Here is a 9571-nt window from a genome sequence, read left to right as displayed (position 1 = left end):
CATAGTTCAAAAAGTAGAAATCTTCAAAAAGTATGGGTCCTATTTTGAAATTGCTCAAGCATGAAATTCACACAGAAGGTAAAAATAGTTATATATGGTGTATTTCTTGTGATAGCATAAAAATTTACAAAAAAAGTTAATACACGATTATATGTGTTATTATCTAACTTATATTTTGTACAGTTTAACCACTAGAGGTGAAAATCATAACAATGCATAACAACCTTCTGTAACGTAACTTAAAATATCTCCAAACCTTCCCATCAGAACTTGCTCCAACCAATTTCTATAGAGAGCAATTAACTACCTAAACTACCAAAACTATCTAGCAATCTACCAAAACTAGTCAGGGAATTGAAATGTATGCTAACTTTCAACTTAAAACGACGTACTAACTTTCGCAAAATGTAAATTAGCCTAAAACTAATCACCTCTGACTCGAGCTCTCACTTTTCAAGAATTAACTTGTGAATTGATTTAGCCTTGTGAGCTGTGAATTGAAATAGCCTAAATGCTGATTTTCATCTGAAATTACATTTTTTTCCAAAGTCTAAATTAATTTAAAACTAATCCTCTCTGACCCAAATACTCACCTTTCATGACTAAATTAGATTAAAAAAAATTTTGGACAAAAAAAAGTCAAATAATAGTAGGATTCAAACCCAGCAAGACCTCCAGCATATGAGCCCCATCATTAACCACATACGCCACCGCATTGCTTTCTTGTCATCATATAAAACTAGGAGAGTGATAAATCCATCAACAAAAATCTGCCAGTCGCCATATTCTCTAAATCAGCAACTTTGGTAAACGAATACTGGTGAAATAGTCGCTTTGTTCAAAATTTTTATAACTTCAGCATTTCGAAGTTTACATATAACAAAACACCTAGCCTATAGGCCCTGTACCAGTGGTTCTCAAACTGTGCGTTGCGACGCCCTGGTGCGTTGTTTTAATTTTCCAAGGGCGTTACACAATAATTCTGTTTCGTAGCTAACCTTATATCAGTTCGAAATCAAAATATAATTTCGTCTCACAATAATTTACTATCTCCTGGCATATGAATTCGAATTATCACAAGATTCAATAAATTTTGCGAAAGCAAGCAAGCCCAAACATCACATTAAATGACATTCTTTTTTATTCATATTTCTTTTTTTATTGTAGGCCTATCATATTTCTTTTTTGTCTTATTTTTTGGACATTCATATTTCTTTTTTTAGTTGTATTAATGATAATAAGCGTCTTTATTGGATTCTTACCGCTGGTGCGTCGCAACAAAAAAAGTTTGAGAATCACTGCCCTATACCAATACAGCTTGTTTATTTCGGTAAGCATGCTAACAAAACTGCGCCTAAAAAAAGAGTATGCTCGTGGGTAGCTCTGTTTGCACACACTGAAATTATTAAAGTCTGGCGCCTATGAAAGTAACCTAGGCGGGCCTGGTATACAAGGGCAAAACCAGTTGACGTCACAATTTGAGTAGCTGATGACTAGTGTACAAAAACATCCTGTGGTTGTCTACTTGTATACTATAGACCCCAATAGGCTAGGCTATGTGAATGTAACGTACCACTCGAGTACGCTCTTTCCTTGGTTTAAAATTTGGTCATTTTGGTGCGCACTAGAAATTAAATCTTCTCATAGAAATCTTAAGTAGGATTATTGTATAGATATCTTATCCTAAATTTCTATTAACTTTAAGTTTCTGACTCCATGCTAACTGTCATAATTAGCTCTTATTCGTACGGAATTCTTGTGCAGATCTGATGATATTATAATGTTATATTAGTGAGGGATTTCGTGCGTTCACCAACGAACGCTGTGCTATACTTTGACAGTGTTTAGTATCAGCGTACAACAAAAGCTATACCCTATATACATTTGTTGATGTATTCTATTCTATTCCTGATCAACAACTGCGGCTTACTTGATATTATTTTATTGGCAAATAACATGTGCATAGGCATAATTTGGTGCGGAGAGACGTCTCAAAAAAGAGCGTCTGTGCGCTTCTTTGTCTTAAAGACGACTGGGCGACTGGCTCGAAATGCGAACAAGGAATAAAGAGAAAAAACACAGTAATTCTTTGGGCAAATAAACGTGGTGTCCTGCCGCTCTCTAGCGGACAGGGTGTTTAACGCTACATAAAAACACTTCCTCTTTTTCGGAATAATAAAACGGGGTAGGCAGTTCCGCAAGGACATAAAACTACAGTAAGTTATAACTGACACAGAAAACTTACAAAATAAAGTTAAACAGACAACAGGGTTTGGCCAGAGTATTCGAGTGAAAACACAAAGGAGTAAAAAGGGCACAGACGATGAAAATACAACGGGAGGCGGGAAAAATAAAGAGAAAGTTATCCATCTTATGGATGTGTGGAAACCAAAGTAGGCTATCCAATATGACACAATATTGGGAGATACTGCATACAATAAAGTTTAAACAAATTCCATACTTTAAGAATTTTACATTAGTACAATATTTAATAATTAATATGAATTGTTTCCTTTTAGACAGCATAACGTGTAATTCAAAAGGTTATGATACCACTCATATTTAGAAAGTTATAATGGTATTTCTTAAAGCAATTTTTATACATTATGAGTAATTAATTTTATTTTATCATCTTTTATTGATTTTACTTTTATAACAATTTCATTTCGAAATATTTTCACCTCATATTTTCGATATGCTTTATGTATGCTTTCAATATCTTCTTTTGATAATATATCATACGATAGCCTAAAGCCCTAGACTATACTCATTATTTAAGTTGGATACATAACTGAATCAACATTTCGAGAATGTGTTAAACCTAAACAGTGTCCAATTTCATAAACAGCTACAGCAAATAAATTATTACCAGGATATGTCACTTTATCTGTTCAATTTTCATCACTAGGAATATGTAAATAACCACCAATACCAGTATGGCGAAGGTTAGTTGTTGTTGCGTTGTTCCGTTGTTGACTCCTGCCTCAGAAGGTTGCTGCTTCAGTTGTCTGTTACCTTCGCTCATTTATTAAAGGAAAAGAACACGACCTTTTTGGTTCAATGCTTTATTCAAACTGATGTCCTGCGTGCAGGCAGTGCAAAAACGAATGGGCTGATAAAACGAACGTGTAGTGCGGAATTTCAACACGTGCTGGGAACATCCCGAGGACGCCAACCAGCGACAAACCAAACAAACACCCAACGGCCGCTACACCAGAACCAGCATAAAAACCGTGCGCTAAAACACCACCTGAACCATTAAGTGGACATCCATCTCCATGCTCTTTTTCAGAAAAACTAGTTTTAATATCTATTTCACACATATGATCGTTTTAAATTATCTTTTTGAATTTAAGTTTACTATGTTCACCCCGAACTTTAAAAGTAGAAACAAATTGTAGGTATGTCGATGCTTTAGTAAGTTTCAATGTATAATTCATGATACTATTGGTAAACACTTTTTTTCTCTTTTTGTTTTACATCTTCACTCGTCTCAATATTTTCAGAGGTTATTAAGTTATCTGATGCAATCCACAAAACATCTTTATATTTAACATAGATAAAATTAGGTATCACAATTGATTTCTGATCTGTCATCATCGCTTAAGTATTGGTCAAAATTAATTACATTCATTTATTATAGAGAAAGATTAAAGATGAGTATGTCAAAATTCGGAACAACTTCTAAACATGTTTCTATTCAAACTAAAGTCACAGAAATTGAAAATAAAGTGTCAAAATCCGGAGATATTATGCAAGGAAATCTTGATTTGACTGGTTATAGTATTAAAAATTAGCTAACCTTGAAGATGAAACTAATGGTGTAAACAAAGAATGTTTGGAAAGTTTTGTAGATAATTATAATTTTTACATTTTGATGGAAATCCAAGAAATAGTTCAAGATTAGCTGTTATAGATCGACGAAATGATAATTAATCGATTATTATTAGAAATTAGTCCTATACAATTACGAAAGTCTGATATTTATAGCTTAACCTCTATTAATACTTTTGCAGATTCTTTATTTAAAATAGGCCTAAAGTCTCTTAACAATGATAAATATAGCCTAATAGAATTGGAAGATCTATTAATTCTAAAGAAGTTTCTAATACAACAGATAATGGAGATGTTGCAAATAAGCAACATGTTGATAATTTGATAGACGTCATAGACGCAAAAATTTCTGAAAACACTAAACAAGTTGCTGAAAGCGTTTCACATGTTAATAATCTTTTATGTGATGCGGAGCCCTCTTTGCGAAATGATTTTTCAAATTCAGATTCTAAATTTAATTTACAAGGAATCCAACTGATAATGAAGATGCTGCAAACAAACAATATGTTGATACGCTATGCGCTTCCGGTATGGACGAAGTCCGATTTATGCTAAACGTGTTGGTGCTAGTGATATAAGTGTGAACAATAATCCGATTACTTAACATAGGTTCTGTTCAGTAGATCTATTATATCCTAATCCATCCAATGAATTTTTAATTGAATATAAAGTATCTATTGAAACACAATGTCCTGGTAATGGTGATTTTGGCTATGTTTTCTTTTTGAATTAATTAAATTTCGTTAATATAAAACATGAATGTTGGATTTATTCATTTTAGTCATAAATTAACAAATGAACAAGCTTCTGAAATAAAAAAATTATACATTTCGTATCATTTACATTAAACAATTTTGGTGTTATAAGAAAGTGTTTAAAAATTATAAAAATATAGAATTATTTTTAAAAACAATTTCAGTTTTTCTTACTACAACTGGAGTAATTTCTGGTTCCATAACAATAAATCCAAATATTTTGGGAAGTATTAGTGATGTTGTTGTTCTAATACAAACAATAATAACTAATAAAAATTTTACTAAAAAAACTGAAGCTTGTAGACATGTTTTTCAATTTTATCAGAAAATATTGAATAAAGTGGTGTACATTTTAAGGTCTAGAGATATTGATAGCTTTTTAAAAAGAGAAATTTCTATGGCTGAGGACTAAGTTGCTGATGTTTGTTCACCGATTTGTGATTGTTATGAGAAAAAAATTTGAAGATATTTCAATTGCTGGAGTAATAACTTAGAAGTATTTGTTGAATTTCATCCCAGATAAAATTTTATTTTGAACTAGTTTTATGATGTGATAGTTGTTTATCAATTCCAATAGTTTCTAATGCTTTATTAATAAAAAAATTTAATTTAGGAAATCTTTCACATGGAACGTCTTCGGTACGGACAGTGCTTTCGGCACGTTTAGCGCCACTGGTACTACTTATTGTTTTTACCGGTAGGACGGTTTCCTACATAAATTATCTTCAATATAACTCCAAGCTTCCATATATATTTCCATTTCATCTGGAGTAAGAATAAAAACCAGTAGGCCTATATTTCTGACATGTTTTGTTCTGTCATAAACTGTTTTAGGTCTGTTATAAACATTGTTTCAATTATGTTCAGCACAATTATGACCAAATTCAGGTCTATGAACTGTTCCACAATTTCTACAAGATAAGATTCTTTCAAGTAAGACAAATTCTAAATATCTCAACATTTTTTTAATCTTTCACTCCGCTCATAATCACGTTGAGGTCTTTGGAATGTATTACAATTAATACAACTCCATTAAGATTCTTAATGTTTGAATTTTGACAACAAATCTCTTTTGTATTATAAAATATTTTCTTTTAAAGTAGTTTTACAACCGTAAGCAAAGCCGGCATAGTCTAAAGTGGTTATACCATATTCAAGAATATATCTTTTTCCATCTAAACATGAAAGGTATTTTTTGTTGATTTATATTGAAGAAAGTTGATGATGGTCACTTCTAATTGTTCTCATTTTATGAAACATTTGTTTACCATCTTTTAAAGTATTTTCATAATGTTGATGTTCAATATCTTTCGTCATAACATGTTTTTAATACATTTTGCTTTTTATCTGGAAAGCACTTCTTCTTACGTCCTTCATTCACCTGAAAGGCGACCTCTTTATCTAATTCTAATACATAACTATAACTTACCATTTCAACGTAAGTCCTACGAATTCTACAATTGGAGTACATGTTGTTTCATCTTTCATTTTACCAATTACTTGCTCATTTTTTGAGTAGTGTAAAATTCTGATTTTTTATCATAACAACAAAAATCAAATTTATCTTTATTCTTATAAAACTCTTCATATTTATCTTCAGTCTCAAATCTCAATATCATACACTAATGAATATGTATCTGTAAATAAGAGGTTTGCTTTGTCAAAATATTTCCTTTTCATAAAATTGTAATGAAAATCATACATTAAAACTTTAAAAAGGTCAAGAATACACATTCCAAAATATGAAGGTCAATGGAGAACTTGTTTTTTTCAACTTATGAACAGCCAAAAGGCTTTCATTTATTTTATAACTGACAAAACTAGGTTTTGCAATATGCTTTAAAAATTCTTCTGATTCAGTAATTAAGCTAAAATTAATTTTTTTACGCAGATTTTCTATTGTTTTACAAAAACCAAATTATTCATAAGTTTAAAAAAATCTTTTTCAAAATCTTTGTTTGCTTATTTTCTCTGATCAATATTAAAATCAATATATTCCTTTAACCAAAGTGACTGGTCAAATTTTAATACACGATGTTTCAATTTTAATTTCATTCTTAATAAAAGGTATAATTCTAAGTTTCTATAACGAAGAACATAATTTATTTTATTCATTAAATTTGATATTCATTTTTTAACTCCAACAACTTTTAGGTTGAATATGAACTTTATTTCTTTGCAATAATCTGAATGCATTTCTTCTTTAACTTCTATTTTCTCTGGAAAAAGTGGAAAATCATTATGTTCATCATGTAATTCCTCAGGATAATCCAAATTAACTTCCAATATAAAACCTTTGGGCGTTTCGCGTATCACTTTTTTAGATAATTTAGTTGAATCAATTGTATTACCCGTAGGATGCAATGCGTGAATTTCTTCTTCTGACATCCATTCAAAATTCCCAGTTGGAAGATTTTGAGATATTGCCCAACCATATAAATTGTTTTTCAAATTACATTTAATATTTGTAATGTAATAATAATTCCATTACAAATTGTAAATTTTGAATTTGGTGGTTTCTCTTTATCATTGTCAGTTCCCATATGTTTATTATTATTTGCTTTAGTATATCTTTTAGCTATAAATGAAAAACCACCTCTCATTCTTTGTTCAATGAATAAATATTGATCAGTATTAGACATTAATTCTAATATAACATTCGTCATTTTCAGCATGGATTCTCACGCTAAATCAGATGCTGTAAGGTATTTACAAGGGTGTAAGTCGTATGTTTGAAGACAAGTTTTTCTAAATTTTTGAAATACATCATAACTAGGGGCTATATGCTCCAATAACATATTACGATACACAATAAAAGAAAAAAAAGCATTGTTTCTTGTCAATTTTTCCCAAACGATGTCTTGTAAGAGATCCTTGATTTAGATTTTAGAACAAGAGTGACGAACATATTCGCTGTCGCGGACCACTTTGTCAGTTACAGCTGAGTAAGAGCGCCTCACAACTTTTTAGTAACTTGTAAAATTTAGCATAATAAAAATAGCATTCAAGCGCAACCGTTTCATTCGGCAGCTTTTATCTGCTCTCGCGGCCGCAAAAAATACATCGGTTGAGTGCGGCAATCTATTGAAGACATACACTGCTTAATCGTACTATCAGCTTTTGATATCGCATTGTGCAAATATTATAAGCAGGTCAAAGAAAGTTCAAGGCTGCTGTTCTCGTCGGAATGCTTCCCCAGAACAAGAGTGTTTGTCAAAGGGATTTGCGGGCCGCATGTTCGTCACGTCTGATTTAGAATCACCACAACCAGCAATGGGCAAGACCCAATATGATGATCATGGTAAATTTATCTGATTGTAGTGAAAATGTCGTGCCAGCTTTTGAAGACGAATGATTTCATCCCAATTGAATTTATTGCGGCCCTGGCGAACGAAATTTAACGAAAGAAAAACTCGGCAGTCAACTTTCAAGAGAAGTGTGCTAACCTCTATATCTTTGCTATATTAGGTTATAATTAGTATATAAACAATGTTAAGTAGGTTAAAGAAATAAACCAACCTGAACATATAAAACCTTTCGAACCAACTGATTTCTTTTGAACCACTCGAACCTACTGTATCATATATATTTTAGTAGTATCCCTGTGGAACGGTCTTTCTCCGTTCTTCGCAAGCTACTTCGTTACGACAGACAGTTCATACCAGAAAATACAGAGAAGTATCTCTCGTTCTACTGCAATATTAAATTGTATTACAGTAACGCGATCTTACAACGTCAAACAGTTTTTTATTATTCTTCAATACCTTGCTTGTTTTAACCTTCGGGGTTTTTCCACTTTTTTCGTTTGTGACAGTATTTCTTACTATGTTTTACTATAACAAAAGGTTAGCCACATTCGCTCACCACCGTCAAGGGCCAAAAATCAAATAATTTTTTTGAGTAGGCTCGGGAAAATATTAATGCAAAAGTGAAAAACGTGTGTTCATGTGAAACAGGTACCACTACTAATAGGCACCAATTTTTAAACAACCTAAACAGTTTCTTTCAAAATTAATCGTGTATTTTCAACATTAAAGTTTTGTTTAACTCGCAGCAAGATAGGCTAGTCATGGTGACTAATTTCACGCTAAAATTTGTAACCGTTCATCAGCACCACTGACCAGGAGGAAGTAGCTAATGACTTGTCCAAATTCCAAAGTGTACCAAGTGACCACTATGGGGATTGTAATGAGTTATATAATTGGCATTTTAATAAGCGATTGTGTGTTCTTCAGTTAGATGAAATGTAATATTTATAAAGCTGTTTATCGTTGGTTAATGATGATATTCAAATATTGAATTCTGAAACCGACATATTTGACACAACATAGGAGTGTTTTTAAGTAGCGTCACATTTTAGTTGTATTATTGTAAAAATACGATCTATACGTAGCATGATGCAAGTGACATCGCTTTCGCTGATTGGCTCACATAGCGACATAAAACTTATGGGCTTGGTTTAAACCGCTCTCCTTTCACCCTTTCGCTTATTCATCATTCAATTCAAGTGATGGCTCTACTCGGATTTGAAAATGCATATTAAATTGTTTCTGATGTGACTACGACTATATTTTGAAAAATATAACAATTTAGACTTTATGAATGTTGTGCTGACTTAAAGAAACAACCAGAGATAGCATATGCAACGGAGTCAAGGATAAAATAATCAAGGAGTTCTAAAAGAAAGACTAAAGCCTTTGGCCAACCTAAAACAATCAACATTGCCACCACCAAACCACTATCTCCTAATTGCGTATTTAACTAGGTGGTAGACAAAAATTTCCATTTCTGCGACCATCTCCAGTCATCTGTTAACTTCCTGTTTGAAATTAGATGGCTATTTCCCTTCCACAGTCCATATATAGGACGTTTGCATGACTAAAATGTTCTTCCAGCGTCTCTGTATGTGGTTCATAATTAATCATAATAGGTATTGTAACCATATACTTGTTTGCATTGTCAGACTACAATGACCCGTAGAA

The sequence above is a fragment of the Clavelina lepadiformis genome, chromosome 2, assembly GCF_947623445.1.
Source record: "Clavelina lepadiformis chromosome 2, kaClaLepa1.1, whole genome shotgun sequence".
NCBI lineage: Eukaryota > Metazoa > Chordata > Ascidiacea > Aplousobranchia > Clavelinidae > Clavelina > Clavelina lepadiformis.
The sequence above is the reverse complement of the archived record's forward strand: the minus strand, read 5'-3'. Positions refer to the sequence as shown.